The 16,260-nt window shown below is 40.1% G+C and overlaps 1 protein-coding gene across 2 annotated transcripts in view; it reads right to left on the bottom strand.

The window, feature by feature from the left end:
• ZNF148 (zinc finger protein 148) overlaps positions 1-15,122 on the bottom strand; it is a 41,988-nt gene extending 26,866 nt beyond the window's left edge. For both annotated transcript variants that reach the window (XM_063116658.1, XM_063116659.1), the window contains exon 1: positions 14,876-15,122. The gene's annotated coding sequence lies outside the window, so the exon portion shown is untranslated. The remainder of the gene's footprint in view (positions 1-14,875) is intronic.
• Between the last annotated feature and the right edge of the window lie 1,138 nt (positions 15,123-16,260).

Genomic DNA, 16,260 nt, shown 5'->3' with positions numbered 1-16,260 from the left:
CAAAGCCATAACTATTTACTGTTTTACTCTGTACAGCACCATGTACATTGATGGTGCTATATAAATAAATAAATAAATAAATAAATAATAATAATAATAATAATAATAATAGAGATATACAAAATTATTCATGATGTGGAAAAATACTAGAACCCAGGGTCATCCCATAAAGCTGATTGGTACGAGATTGAGGGCAGCAGATAAAAGGACATAGTTTTTTACAATTGTAATACCCAATATCCACATCTTGTACTAGTTGTAGCATCACATATTGTATTACAAGATGTAGTGATGCCCACTAATTTGGATGGCTTTAAAGGGGGATGAGACAAATTTATGAAGGATAAGACTATCAATGGCTGATGGCTATATGTTACCTCCAGTATCAGAGGCACTATACCAGTTGCTGGAGAAAACAGCCAGGAGGGAACTATTGCACTCATAAAGTCCAACTTGTGGCTTTTCCACAGATAGTTGGTTCACTATGTGAACAGAATGTTAGACTAGATGAACCTTTGGTCTAATCCAGCATGGCTGTTCTTATTTTCTTACCACTACTTACTAAAACTAGTAAGAGAAAATACACTAAATATAAAAAAACCCCACCACATAAAATATTGCCTCATACTTTTTTGACATAGGCCATTAAAAGTCAGCCCAAGTAAGGTCTTATGGTAATTGAGGAAAATGATCTAGCTTGAAATTTTGCAAGCCTTTAAGGAAGGAAGTATCACAGTTTTGAGGCAGACACTGAGATAACCATTCCACAAGCCATTTGGTTTCAACTTGGCAGATAGGCATAGTTAAGAGGGCATTCTTTTAAAAATTGCAATGGCACGTGAGAAAGTAAAAAAAAAGTCTCTAAGGAACAGCGAGCAATCTAATAGCTATTTCAGAGATAATATGCTATGTTCTGTTCCAACAAAAGAAAACAACAAAGGCTTAAAAGTAAAACTGCCAAATAGAGAATGGGATGCATAATTTAGTGGGAAGGGTTTTAAATGCAATACAGGTGATAAAAAAGTCTAAGATTAAAGCGGGAATTTTGGCATTGGATATTTTTAAGGCTTTCGATTGTGTGAGCTGGCAGGCATTAAAGATGGTTTTAAATAAAATGGGATTTGGAAATAAATTTAAAGCTATAATAGAACAGTTGTACTCTCAAAATACAGCCGTAGTGGTAGTGAACGACGGAGTCACGGATAAGATACGACTAGCCAGAGGGACAAGACAAGGATGTCCACTCTCACCGGTCCTGTTTGTAATGATTATGGAATTATTGGCGAATGCAATAAGAGATGATGAGTAGATAGAAGGAATAGGTGGTATTAAAAAAATAAAATTGAATATGTTTGCGGATGATACTTTGCTAACTATTAAAAATCCAATAAGAAAGATGGAAAGAATTAAACAGCAATTGAGAGAATTTGAGAAAATTACTGGGTTAAGAATAAATTGGTCCAAATCAGAGATGATGTTATTTAATTATACTAAAAAGGAAGAGAAGGAATGGGAAGGAAAGGGAAGAGAAATGAGAGTTAAGGAACAGATTAGATATTTGGGAATTAAAATTACACAAAATTTAGAGAGTTTAGAGAAGGAGAATCTAAATAGTTTAAAAAAAGAGATTTTAGCAAAATTGGTAAAATATAAAAGATTAAATTTATCCTGGTTTGGAAGAATAGCATTAATAAAAATGAAGATTTTAGCAAAGATTAATTTTGTGTTCAGGATGTTACCAATAAAAATTTCAGAATCAGAGATAAAAAGTTGGCAAAATATCATAAACAATTATTGTAATGAGGATAAGAAAGCGAGGGTAAATAAGAATAAATGGTATTTAAGTAAAAAAAAGAGAGGATTGGGTCTCCCAAATATTAACCTGTATTATGTAGCTAATAGGTTAAGACATATTGTGGAAGCAATTATAGGAGTAGGAGATTTAGACTGGATGGAGGATAAAACTACAAGTAACATAGAGATGAAGTTGGAAAATGTATTTTTTAGGGAAGGAGAAAAAAAATGGGTTGAAAGTATAGGTAATCCGCTCTTGTGGTTTCACTGGGAAGTTTGGAGTAAATATAAAGGGGAGTTGCTCCCGAGCAACTCACCTTTATCACCGGTAATAATGCTTAAGAATTTCCCGGAGGAATTAAAGAGTAGATTAAGTAAAGTTTTAATAGAAAAAAATAAAATGAAATTAAGGGAATGGTTAAGAGAAATGAATACAAGAGAGGATTTGGAAGAGTTTTTAAAAGATAAAAAAATAACTTGGTTAAATTATTGGCAATTAGAACAGTGGACCAAAAAGTGGGTAAGAGAAAATGGAGATTGTAGAGAATTGACGAAGTTTGAGGAATTAATAGTTAAAAAAGAAAATGATAAGGGAAAAAGAACAGCGTCAAAAGGCTTAATGAGTGAAATATATAGAATATTGTTGAAGAAAGGGTCGATGGATAGTTCAGGTAAAATGGTTTGGGAGACAGATTTGAATGTACAAATAGGACAACAGAACTGGGAGGGACTATGGAAACAAAGAGCGTTGAGAAATATGTCAGTAAGAATAAAAGAGAATTACTTTAAAATTATATGGAAGTGGTACCTAACCCAGGTTAGATTAAATAAGATAAATAATCAGCACTCAGCAAATTGTTGGAGAGGATGTGGGGGGAAAGGAACGTATTTACATATGTGGTGGGAATGCAAATATGTTCAAAAATTGTGGAAGATGGTGTTTTTGGAGATTGAAGAAATTGTGGGAATGAAGATAGAACGAACACCAAAAGTTGCATTACTGTCACTATTTGAAGATTTAAAATGTAAAAAAGAAACTAAGGAATTGATAACGAATTTGCTGACTGCAGCAAGATTGATTGTAGCTAGGAACTGGAAGGTTCAAGGGGATTATTGTATTGAAGAATCATATAAAGAAGTATGGGACATAGCTATTAATAATAAATTGACTTGTAATATTAAATTCAGAAGAGGTATAGCTAAAACAAATGATTTTGAAGGAATCTGGAAACAGTTCCTAATATTCGTGTTTTCTAAGGGTAGTGGGAAACCACCAGCAGAAGAAAGTATGAGATTTTGGAATCAGGAATGAGATCCCGAGGTGGGGGGTGCACGTATATGTTAAGTTTGATCATGTTATATAGATATGATATTGATGTTATTCAACATTTATGTAGTATGTTGTTTCTTTAATTGTAATGGTGTATGTTTAAGTATTGTAGAAAATAAAAATATTTTTTAAAAAATAGAGAATGGGAACATCCTGATAGGTAGCTAGAGTCGCACCACACCAAAGCACTAGTAGCCATTGGCATTCCTACCCAAGAACAGGAGAAAATCTCTTTCATATCACAGAAACACTGTGAAACCTTTCAGGATGGGAAGAAAGGACATGAATTTCTTACATTGGAGCAGCCTGGGGCCAACAAGGAGCTATAGCAAAGGACTGTCCCAAGTAGTTGGAGCTAGTAGAACCAATCCATCTCCGGCTGCTCCATTTGCTTGCAACACATGCCATCATGGCTTTTGTGACATAAGATTTTGCTAGCACTACAAGAGGAGATAATAGAAAGGGCTACAAATTTTAAAATTACTCCTGTAGCATGAAAATAAATGTGAAGACTAAAGCAATTTCATTTCCATTTTTCTCTGTAACACTAATCAAGCAGTATTTCTACTGTCCAGAAAATTCAGTATCTTTAAAAATTAAATCCAGACATTCTGAGTTGACTCACAATATAATAGCTGGTGTCCTGCCACAGAAAGTTTGAAGTTCTGCACATGCACATTTTCCAAATCTGCAATCTTTCTAGTGTTATTGCTCTCATTCTGATTTTTCTTCTCTTTTTCATGTTTTCCTATTGATATAAAATTGGCTTTCACAACACTGATTGCAAGACAGGAGGTTCCCACTCCTAAACGAGAGGTAAGGGCCGATTCCTGCAGAACTTTGCTATCCAATGACACCACAGTGCAATAGAAAACTAGGCTACGATATACACATAGGCATTTCTGGCTTCATGGAATATTTGACCATGGTCAAATTGATGCTTAAATGACCAGAATTGTAAACAGGAACAAGAGACTCATTTGACAGTCCTCTTAATCTCATGCAAGAGTCACTGCACATTCTTCCCTATACCAGAATCATAGCAAATTCCTAGTGCAGGAGGAACTGGTATGACAGCACCAGCAGCAAGACAGTAATGGAGCTAAGAGATCAAATGCGCACTGCAAGCTATTGTGCTCATAGGATCAGGCATGAAGTCCTACTGAAGCCTCCAGATTGTGTGTGTTGGTTTTTACTTTGTAAATTTCTTCAGATTCATTGTGCAGAGTGGCAATGTCTTAGGGTGGGGGTGTTGCTTTTCTATTTGAGGTAACAATTGAGGCAATTAACAGCACCAATGATGCCGACGGGGGGGGGGGGGGACGGGGACGGGGGGGGGGGACTTTTGTATTAGATTTTCTCTGCTGGATAAAAGCCAAAATACTACAGATGGAATGGATGTTTGAGAATAGTGTTTATCTATGGCTGTTCTAGAGTATAATAATTTCTCTGAAGGCTCATTTGCTATTTAAAGGATAACTAGGTTTCTCCCACACAGTTACTATTTGTGTATTTGGTCTTTTATATAAAAGTTCTGTACAACACTTTTAAAGCAGGTAAGCAAGTATTAGGAAGCCTGGTTGCCTTCAGCAATAATAAAAAAATGATGGCCAAAATATTACTTGGAATCCAAAGGATCTCATCTTTAAATTGGTTTGGGTTTCTTGCTTAAGTCATTTGGGACTACCAGTTCTACAAGAACTTGGCCTCTATGACATACTGTGGGCTGCACTGGTTGATCTTCAGGATGCTAATGAATAGATGGTCTTTCCTTTGGCCAAATGTTTATATTCTAGTTCAGCTACATTTTAAAGCAATATTGCTTATCCCTGCAGCATATGTTCTAAATAAAATATTCCAAATGCAGCCACATACCATAGTACAAAAAGAAGCTTGTGATAACAAAGAAAAACTTTGAGCATGGAGACTCCAAGCCTTGATTTATCTTTAAAATGTATGTTCTTTGAAACACTTATCCTCAAAATACTTTGAAGGTCTTTTTTCTATATAATTGTCTCCTTATTTTTTCTGGACTTGGAGCGCTGTAATGTCCAAGTGGCCCTTAGATATGCGACAAAAGAGGGAAATTGTAAACCTCTGTACATGAGAGAAGCAGGCAGTACAAAAGTACATAGGTCAGTAGAAAGAATGGTCAATATGCTTTTATCTGTACGCCGCTCTGGGATCTTAATGATATAGGGCGGGATATAAATGTTTTAAATAAAATAAATATACGATGATGGCATTTGGTAAATATGAACTATCTGATTTTTCCATAACTTACCAAATAGTTCATCCTATTTGCATGGCTGTTTCTAAAAGACTGACTGACAACTGAAATATGTACCTTAAACTAAATGAGGGGCAAATTCTGAAGTAATATCTTGATTCCATCTGAAATCCGCAACATGGCAATTTTCACAACATTGCCATGGTTCTTTGGCCAGTATCCTCTAATAAGTAGAATTGTTGTTGTCTATTTATTCAGATGGCTAAGTAATCATCTTATACATTTTATGAAGTTTTATTTTGAAGTATCCAGTTCATTTTCTGTAATAACTGAGTATAGAAGGAGATCCCCAAACTTATGAACATAGGAAGTTGCAGTATACTGAGTGAGATCATTGGTCCATCTTGTCCAGTATTGTTGACACTCACTGGCAGCGGCTCTCCAGGGTCTCAGGCAGGATACTTTCCCAGCCCTGCCTGGAGATGCCAGGAATTGAATCTAGGACTTTCTACATGCAAAATATCTGCTCTCCCACTGAGGAACATCCCCACCCCCCAAATACAGTGAACACATTTGGAATGTTTTGAATATATTGTGGGCATTTCACAAAATGGCTGTCATGGGACAGAGGGGATGTCTAGTTACAAAACATCCATTTTCAAGAAAAGAAACTTATGAGGCTAAAAGAAAAGCAACCAAGCATCAACGGACAAGGCAAAGGAGGTGACTGAGATGCTAAACACACTCTTTGAACCCACAGTTTCTGGCTGAACAGCCATTTCACAGAGGAAAACTGCTGAGGGTCAGAAAGGAGTGACGAGGCTAAGAAACTGAATAAAGTCAGTAGTGGGGTATGAGCCCAAAATGCGAAATTACATTATTTGCCCCAACAAAATACCCATTTCACAGAAGGCAAACTGGTGATGCTCAGAGAACAGGCAAAACACCCAAACCAATCACGCAAAAAACACACATACATCAAAACAAGCAAATAAACTAGCCATCACACACACTATACCAAAAAAAACAAAAGCAAAACAAAAACAGGCAACACATGCACAACACAGTAAAAAACCTCCTAACACTCCCTGCCATCCCCTCCAGCCTCTCCAGGATCCTTTCCCCACTCCCTAGCCCTCCAGGATCCTCAATGCCGCCACCCATGTTGACTTTTCCTTTTCCTGGGTATCTCAGCACACTTCAAAATGAAGTGCTGGGCTGCAGCCTCCAGTGCCATTATCTGGGGCCCATGTGGGGCCCAGAGGCATTCTCGGAAATAAAGATGACACAAAAGGCCAATGTGTCACTTTGCAGCACATCAGCCTCCCAATTTAATCCAAAAAATATTATAATTAAAAATTCAGGAGGGACATCGGGAGGTATCTAAAACCACCATGTTGGTGCACAGATGTTGGTAAGATGTTTACAGTAATAAATATCATCCAATGATCACCGAAGACTCAAGTTAAACTGTATGTTTTTAAGACCAACAGGATAATTACATTAATTTTGTTAACATTTCATTCAAACTGAACACAGCTCTTTTCAAAATTCAAAATTCAGTGCAAATGTCAAACTACTCAAAAAATAGAAAACTTGCAGTAAAGCGCTATAATGACTTTTTAAAAAAAAAACTTGTGAGGGTGACATATGGCTTATTTAATAATATAGGAATAACAAATTCTCACATTGATCTAAATCCTGCCTTCTTATTAAATATTGACTAACTCCAGTCTAGTTTGTTGCAGCTTTATTTGTTGCAGCCAAAACCATAATAACTTGACTATAAAAATATCTCATGCAGCCATAAAGAAACAAGAGCTTGGATCCAGAGTTGGGCTCAATGGGCTTTCATTGGCACTGGAGGAAGGGAGCAGGGCAGTGGTTTTCACCAATTCCTCCTTACCCTTGCAGCCTCCTATGCTCCCTAAAAGCCTGCTCCAGAGGAACAGGGGAAGGTGGTACTGGGAGCTTTAGATAGGAGGAATCAACAGAAAAAACTAGCAGCACATAATAAAACCAGAAATAAAACCAGCAGCAGGGATATAACAGCGTGAACATCTAAAAGCATTTAAAAAAAAACACAGTTCCTAAAATGCCTGGGAAAATAAAAGGATTTCACCTCACACCAAAAAAGAGAATAATGTAGGTTCCTGTTGAGCCTCTCTTGGGAGGGCATTCTACAAGCAGGACAGTACCACTGAAAAGGATGTCTAAAACAAGGACTCTGAATTGGGCCTAGAAAGGGCCTAGAAGCTAGAGCAGATGGCAAAGTATTGGAATTATGCAATCCTCATTAACAACCTAACTGCCTTGTGTTTGGCTAACTGAAATTTTTGGACTAGTCACACATATAACACATTGCAATAATCCAAATGGGAGATTACTAGAGCATGAATAACCATCACAAGGCTCTTCCCGTCCAGATAGGGGTCGTAGTGGGCATGTCAGCCTCAGTTGATAAAAGGTATTCCAAGACACCAAGGCTACCTGTACCTCTAGTGACAGTGATGGATCCAAAAGCAGCCCCAAATTACACACCTACTCTTTTAGGAGTGCAACCCCCTCCAGAATACGTAAATACCACTCAGCCAGGCAGCTGAACCATCCACAACCATTATCTCCATCTTGTCTGAACTGAGTGTCAGTTTATTGATTCCAATCCAGTTCACTATGCTGCTCAAGCATTAGTTCAGAACATCAACTGCTTCACTTGTATTTGATTAGATGATGAAAAGCATGAGGGATAAAATAGAGCCCTGCAGCATAACTGCCATTGGACAGAGCAATAATCCCAGCACCACCTTCTGGAATTGTGGGAAGCAGAGCCACTACAATACAGTTTCCCTATATCACAATACAGCCTATCCAGAAGGATACCATGGTTGATGATACCAAAACAGCCTAGAGAACCAGGGGGTTGCATATCCCGTCTTGGCATAGGTCATCCCATAGGACAACCAAAGCAGTTTCTGTCCCATACGTCGTCCTGAAATGGATCTGGCCCAATGGATCTTAGAAGTGTACAAGGTTCCTTGACATGATAAAAATGACATTTCAAATGAAGTTTTAAAAGAAAATATATGGATTAATCAACATGTTATCTTGAAAGACCTGGTAATTCATGGAGGAATGAGAGAAATAAATTTAGGCATCCTTTCTCCATATTAATCGTTTCAGATTCAATTTATTGAGCAATTTCCAACCACATACCTTTACTTGGTATATTGGAGGCCCACTGGGAGCTAGGATTTTAATGAAATTGTTTGCAACATTAGCATTTCAAAACATATATTGTTTTCTCTTGTTTCATCTAAAATCACTATGTCATCATTCTATTGTAAACTGTACGTATTTCCTTATACCTGTTGAAGGATAGTGTTTTTACATCCTATAGCATGGTTATGATTATACGTGTGGTTTCTCAGTGGAGGGGCCATGCTTTACTTCACTAAAAGTACACAATTTGCTCTTTAAATAATAGTCTGAATATATTAATTAACTTTTAACCCTTGCTGACTTTATTGAATTTTTTTGAAAAAAATAATCATTAGATCAGCTTTATTATACTTGGTTTAAGAAAAAAAAATGAAATGTATCTGTCCTCTGAATGCTGTCTAGCTGATCTCAAACTATGACAGTTAAGAGCATCTCTACATATTTGTTGTTGGGTTTTCTGCTCCTCTGCATCTTCTCCTAAAGAATCCAATATATGTTTTAATTGGTAAAAGATAGGAAAACAGACAACAAAAGGACCTTGGTATTTATACTGAATTCCCCATTAAGTTGTATTCACACTGTTAAATTATGAGAGCTCATTTATTACTGCAAGGATGCCCTTTTATCATCATGTAATCTATTGCCACTCAGACCAACACAGTCAAAATGATAAGCGGACTATTTACATAAGCACTCTTAGCACAACTCCAACTTGTGAAATTCTAGTAATAATTAAACAACTACCTGATATTTCCTCCCATCAATTGGACATGACTTCAAGAAGACTCTTTTTAAATATATAGGATTGCATCCAGAATTACTTCTCCACGAGCATAAGGGCTCCTTCTGTTGGCAGGGAGAACCCGGATCCAGCAGAGGCTCCATGCTTGAGGAAGCAGATGGGGCACCTTTTTTCGCTGAATTCTCTTTCTCCCTGCAACCCACCCAGCCCACCATCTTATAGAACAGGTTGCTGGGGCACATAGGAGATTATAGGAGGGGAGAAGAAAGTGCAAAAAATGTCCTTCCTCCCAGTAATTCTGGAAAATTTCTGAGCTAGAAATTTTTCCAATACAAATCAGGTTCGTTTGCATAGGACCATTTGCATCAGAGAATTTTCTGCTGTTCTATAGCTGACTTTCCCAATCTGGTGCCCTCCAGATGTTTTGGATTACAACTCCCAATTGTCCCAGCCAGTGGCTCAGATTATGGGAGCTGTTGTCAAAAGCCATCTGAAGGACGGTAGTTTGGGCAAGTCTGCTAGAGAAATCTAATTGCATGGTGTGGAGAATGTGGATAGGGAGACATTTTTCTCCCTCACATAATATTAGAACCTGGGGTCATTCCAAGAAGCTAATTTGTGGGAGATTCAGGACAGATAAAAGGAAGTACTTCTTCACATAGAGCATGGAATTCACTACGACAAGATGTAGTGATGGCCACCAATTTGGATGTTTTTAAAAGGGGGTTGAATAAATTCCTGGAGAAGGCTGCCAATAAACCTGAGGGCTATCTGCTATCTCTAGTATCAGAGGCAGAAAGCCTATATATACCAGTTGTTGGGGAACATGGTGGGGAGGGAGCTGTTGCACCTGTATCCTGCTTGTGGGTTCCTGGTCGACAGCTGCTTGGCCACTGAGAAAACAGAGTGCTGGACTAGATGGACCCTTGGTCTGATTCAGCATGGCTCTTATGTTCTTAATTTAGCATGTTAACTTTACTAGTATTTAGTAAACAAAGCTTAGAAAGTACCCCCATGATCATTTTTGGCCCAATACAACACAACTATTTGACCTGAATGTTTGGGGGACGGACGGAATTAAAGCACACAATGTGATTTAAATATTATATTATGTACACATGTTTACTAGAATACTTGCACAAATGTAAAGACAATAGCATGGACTTGCCTTGCCTTGCCTAAATTTAAAAACTGCAAAGGCACTGAAAACTGACACACTAATTCAGCCTTCCCCAAACTGATGCCATCCAAATGTGTTTGTCTACAACTCTCAGCATCCCAGCCTTGCTGAGTCTAAAACATTGGGAGGACACCAGGTTGGGAAAGGCTGCACTAAATTTTAGCAATCTGAAGAATTGTGCATAGTATGCTGACCACCACATAACTATTACAACAGAGTCCAACTCTCTCTACCACTAAGGTTGTTGTGACACCCACAGTTTTGCTGTCATTACTTATTAGTTCCATTTCACAATTAGATATATATGTATTTCATTGACATACATGTGTTCTCTCACATACTTACTAGGGATAATCACCTGAAAAGCATTAATTACAACTTTTAAACTGCCAGACTTGCCAAATATTGTGTTTACAATTGACATACATTCTTGCTAACGAACTTCTGAAATGGAAAATTTTCCAAGGAAAAACAAATTACTGGAAAATGTTCCACTCAGCATCACTGTTCCCACCCTTCTGCCCGTAGGATCATCCAGTTTGCAGAGTTCTACTCTGTATACCTCTGGAATTAACCCATTGAATTTATACAAAAATGCAAGTTGTCTTATCTTTTAAAAGTATGTCATCATATAATATACATCAGGTTGAATCTTAAGTTCCCATGAGCAAGTGTCTGCTCAATGGATGCTCCTACTGGTAGATCAATTTTCACTTATTCCCCAAGAAAAACGGCTCCTAAGTGTTGGAGGACCCTTCAGAATAGCATAGGTGGTGACTCTTGGGGCTGCAGGGTTAAGGAGATGACAGTAAAAATCCCCCCCCTTGAGTCTGCCAGAGGAAGCCTCTGTTGAATTAAAGTCCCTTCCACAAATGGAAGGAAGATTCTATTCCATTCACGAAAGGATACTTCAGCACTCTAAAGTGCTGGAAATATGCAGGTTATGGACCAAACTTCAGACAAGGCCTCCCATAATCTGGAGGCACCCGATACACTATCAAAACCCTACACAATTACACACAAAGGAGTGAAACCCCCAGGTACACCAAAAAGGGGGTGGCACAACTTGGAAGTCTGCAAGATCAAGACCAAACTTCATACAGAGCCTCCCCTAGGAGGAATGCACCACTAAAAACCCTGCACACTGACAAAGCCACGTGAACGAAAGCACCTTTTCACCAAAAAGGGGGTGGCAGCTATAACTCCATGGAAGTTTGCAGGAGAGGGACAAAACTTCATAGATAGCATCCCCTGGCAAGGATGCACATAAGACAAAATGACAACCCTGCGCAATTGCTGCCACTGACCGAGACTGCATTTGACACTTTGGGAGGTTGCAGAGGACACTACAGGGGAAAGGATTAGGATAGAGTCAGACTGCTAGGCAGTTGCTAGGCAAATCATGGAAACAGATCTGCCAGGTGGAGGAGAATGGTGGCAGTAGTTTTGACCGCTCTTCCCAAGTGCCTCCATAGGCGACTAAAATAACCCACTGTGACTGCCATACAACAAGATAACCCATGATGGGTTAAATAACCCACTCTGCAGACCTTGGTTTATCAGAGTGGGTTATTTTGGTCCAATTTATTTATTTATTATTTATTTTATTACATTTTATTACATGAGCCATTGTGGGTTAAAAAAAACCTCCTGACAGATAACACAATAACCCATGATGGGTTAAATAAGCCATCATCACTTATTTAGTTCATCACTGGTTATTGTGATGTCCAAACCTAGTCTTAGAATGATATTCAACACAAATCTCAACTTTACATGTACTCTAGAAATGGATCCCCAAGGTCTAAATAGAACACAGCACAAGAAGACCTCACTAAACTTATCTCAACATGAATTACCTTTTGCATTCACTTATTTCAGCCCCAGTGTTACCAAACCTTAGTAGAGGTCTTACATTTTAGAGAATTCTTAAAAATAAAACTGAAATTTCATTTGAATGTTTCAGCTTGCAAATGGAGAGCACTGATATTTCTCATGCTTTACAATCTCCTTACATTTATTCCAATATATTGTGTTTGTGGGATGTAACCAGATTAAAGAGCAGGAATCAGAAATTAATTTGAAAGTGATATGTAGCCCAGTCACAGCTCTGACAATACTACATTCAAAAATTTAGAGGATGGCAGTGATATTTAGGCATGCCGCCATTTCAGTTTAGGTCTGCATGTTTTTGTCCAGTCTACAAACATTTTTTAAGGAAGGGAGAAGTCTTTTGGCTAAGATTTACCATCACTTAAGAAAGCCATTTTGGAAACACTTTTCAAATTATTCTCATGCAGGTATACACATGAACAACTCTGTGTTGGAACTGTTCATCCATATACATTTTTAGACACAATCTGCAAACAATCATGGCCACAAACTACTGCTGACAAACATTTCCTCAGAAATCCATGAACAATTCCAAAGTAATTTATCACGTTCATATTTCTCCACTGAAGGAAACACAATGCTAGAAGAGACCCTAAATATTAGATGATCTTAAGCATATGTCCTGGTTCAACCATTTTTCTAGCTAGAAGATACGGTAGGTGTATTCATGGGTTCATTAGGCTGCTTTTACCTAGGGTCACCCCTGCTTGTATTTTCCTATTCATGATGAGTTTGCCCTAAATAATAAAAACCCTGTTGTGGTCTGCTTAGACATGCTCTCCTTGTGGCAAGTTAGTCACTTTAAGAGATAGCTACAAATAAATACATGTCAATTATTGAAGACTAACTATGCAATCCTTTGCTTGTATACCCACTGAGTTCTATGGACTTACAATGAACACCATATAGGACTGCTACCTATATGGTGTTCAGGGCCAACTACAAGTACGAATGAACCCAAAAAGTAAATTGCAAAATTCTTATTGTATAGGAGTATAACCCAGGATACATAACCATTGAAATAGCAAAGGTGGGAAGTATGTATTCTCAATTGGTGTCTGCATTGCTCAGTTCCATGATTCAATACCTAAAAAAGGAAAATCTTTTGGCCTATACTGGTAGTAGAGGAAAGAAGGGATTAAAATTGCTCACCGTCTGGAGAATTGATGCATTTTTGGATTGGTCACTCTTTTTGAAGCCTGATCCTATGAATGCTTATTTAGAAGTAAAATCCACTTTGTTTAATCAGATTTCCTCTCCTGTAAATAAATGTGCATGGGATTGTAGCATGTTTAGACAGAAAAAAAGTGCTACATCTTCCAGCATGACTGGCTAGGGAATGCTGGGACCTGTAGGACTTTTTCCTGTCTAAACATGCATAGGATTGCACCCTTAATCTATGGTTCTGACAATATGTCTCTAAGTAGACTGAAGTCTCCTGCTAAACAGGAAAAAGAAGTCAGATATCTTTGGTTCTTCATATCTATTTTAAGGGTTTTCAAATTCAGGGTCTCTCAGTTTCTATGTGACAGATTTGAAAAACAAAGTGAGACAGTGCTGCAGGACCCTTTACCAAAATACAAGATTCAGAACATTTGCCCGTGGATGGATCCAATGTGTTAGGTGGTTGCAGATGCCTGTTTGTATGGATCTGTCAATTCCTTTGTCTCTTATGTTTATCAGTCTGTCTTCTGGAATCCTAGGAGACCCTTTGCTAAAACAGGAAGCAACTAGAGTTGGGGCTGGCCACTTCTGGATCCGGCTGTCAATTCCAGGGTCAGGTAGTTCAAGGGGCTTATGGTAGGGGTCACTCTTTGTAGTCATGATTGTCCCAGTGTCAAATATTTGAAGGGTAGTCTGAGTGCCTCTTTTAACAACCAAGGTTATAAAATTGCCAAGGAAGAGAAAGAAAAAGAGAGGAACAGATCACTCCAGGAAAAGATTTAGTAATGTGCATTTCTGAAAGTCGGTCAACCCTACAAGTCCCTTTGTCTGCCAGGCTCCCCCCCCCCCTTTTTTTTTTTAAAGGAGGCCACCTTTGCTGAAGAAGAAGAAGTAGTAAGGTGGGGTTGGAAGCTCTGCCTGCCCGCCCCTGTAGCCCCTTCCTTTGTTTGCCTATCTTGTCTTGCCTTGGGCTCGCCGACCTACGAAGGCTGAAACGGGCTGAGAGGCCTGCTTGCTTGGCTGCGCTGCTGCCCACAGCCGGGTTCCCAACACGCCTGCTCTCGAGCAGTTGGAGGCCCCGTGAAAGCGGGGCTGTTGAGAGGAGAGGAGGAAGAACCCGAATCTGTTCCCCCCAGCCCAGTCCCGTTTACCTCACATTCTTCACATCCCAGGCCCAAAGCGTCCCTCCCGCCCCCCGCCGCCTCCCAAATGCCACAGAGCTCAAGCGACAAGGCCCCACCAGCGGCAGAAAGACGAGCGAATGAGCCCGGGCCCGCCTCCCTCCCTCTCTCTCTCTCTCTCCCTCCGCTGCTGGGTTCTTACCGGCGGCCCAAAGCTGCGGAGAGAAGGGCGGCGGCAGCGCTGTGACGACGACGGGAGAGGAAGGAGGGGGAAAGGTGATGGGGGGCTCAGAGCCCCCAGGCCGCGGCTCCGGATCCTGCCCCGGGCACCATGATGGCGGCAGCGGCGGCAGAAGCAGCAACGGCTCCTTCCTGCAAGCGGCGGGCGGGCGGCAGGCCGGTCGGAAAAGCGCAGCCGCCTCAGCCTCCTGCTGGCGGTGACAGCGACGGGCCGAGCCAGAGAGCGCCGCCGCCGCCGCTGCTGCCGCCGCGGTGCAGCTTGGGAAACCGCCCGCAGGATCCGAACCCGCCACCTGAAGGAAACGGGAGGGAAGACGGCAAAAGGAATAATAGCGAGGGTAAAGGGCAGGGAAGGAAAAGGGCCTGGGGACGGTTCTGAGAGTCGCCGGCGCAGAAGCAGGGCCCCTGGGGGAGTGCTGGGGTAATGTTAAGAAGTGCCACTGAGCATGTAAAGACCGTGTTTTCCCCTTGTCTGTCACTGAGTGACTACAGCCACCAGCATCAAGGACTGCCTAGGTCAAAGGATGTGGTTTCCAAGCAGGCTTGGACTTCTGGGTTGAAATTTAGCACTGGAAATGAAGCACTGATAAGCAGATTAGGGGAGGGCGAGGGGCGTGCGTATAGAAGAAGAGAATGGCAGGGGGCAGTTATCTAAAGAGTGTCCGAGGAGGCTGGACTCAATGGCTGCATTCACACAAATAAAAGTAAACTGTTAGGTATTCTTGTTTTGGCCTATTCGAGAAGGTGTGGCTTCTGTACACCTCACACTTTTTATGTGCAAGAGAGAATGTGCAACGGTAACTATTTATGGTGGACAAAGAGGTGTTCTGCTGGGAGTGGGTGAAGCAGGCCATACACATTTAGTCATTTGTGCCCTTCCTTTAAAAATATCCCCCCAGAAGATAGCTTACATAATAAAAACTGCAAGACAATAAAATTGCAGTTGAAATTCTATAAGACAAATAAAAAGCACATCAGCATAATGATGTATACAAGAGCTTCTGATGATGTATACAAGAACTTCCTGACTGTTAGAGCAGTATGGCAATGGAATCAGTTACCTAGGGAGGTTGTGGGCTCTCCCACACTAGAGGCATTCAAGAGGCAGCTGGACAAGCATCTGTCAGGGTTGCTTTAGGGTGGATTCCTGCACTGAGCAGGGGGTTGGACTTGATGGCCTTGTAGGCCCCTTCCAACTCTGCTATTCTATGATTCTATTGGGCAGTATAAAAATGCAATAAATAAATAAGAGCCAGTAAAACATCAAGCCCTAAATGGCTTGGGGCCAGGTTATTTGAAGGAACGCCTCTTCCCATATGTGCCTGCCCGGTCCTTAAGATCATCCAC

This window comes from Elgaria multicarinata, chromosome 2, assembly GCF_023053635.1.
Source record: "Elgaria multicarinata webbii isolate HBS135686 ecotype San Diego chromosome 2, rElgMul1.1.pri, whole genome shotgun sequence".
Lineage (NCBI taxonomy): Eukaryota > Metazoa > Chordata > Lepidosauria > Squamata > Anguidae > Elgaria > Elgaria multicarinata.
This window is presented reverse-complemented; position numbering and strand designations above follow the sequence as displayed.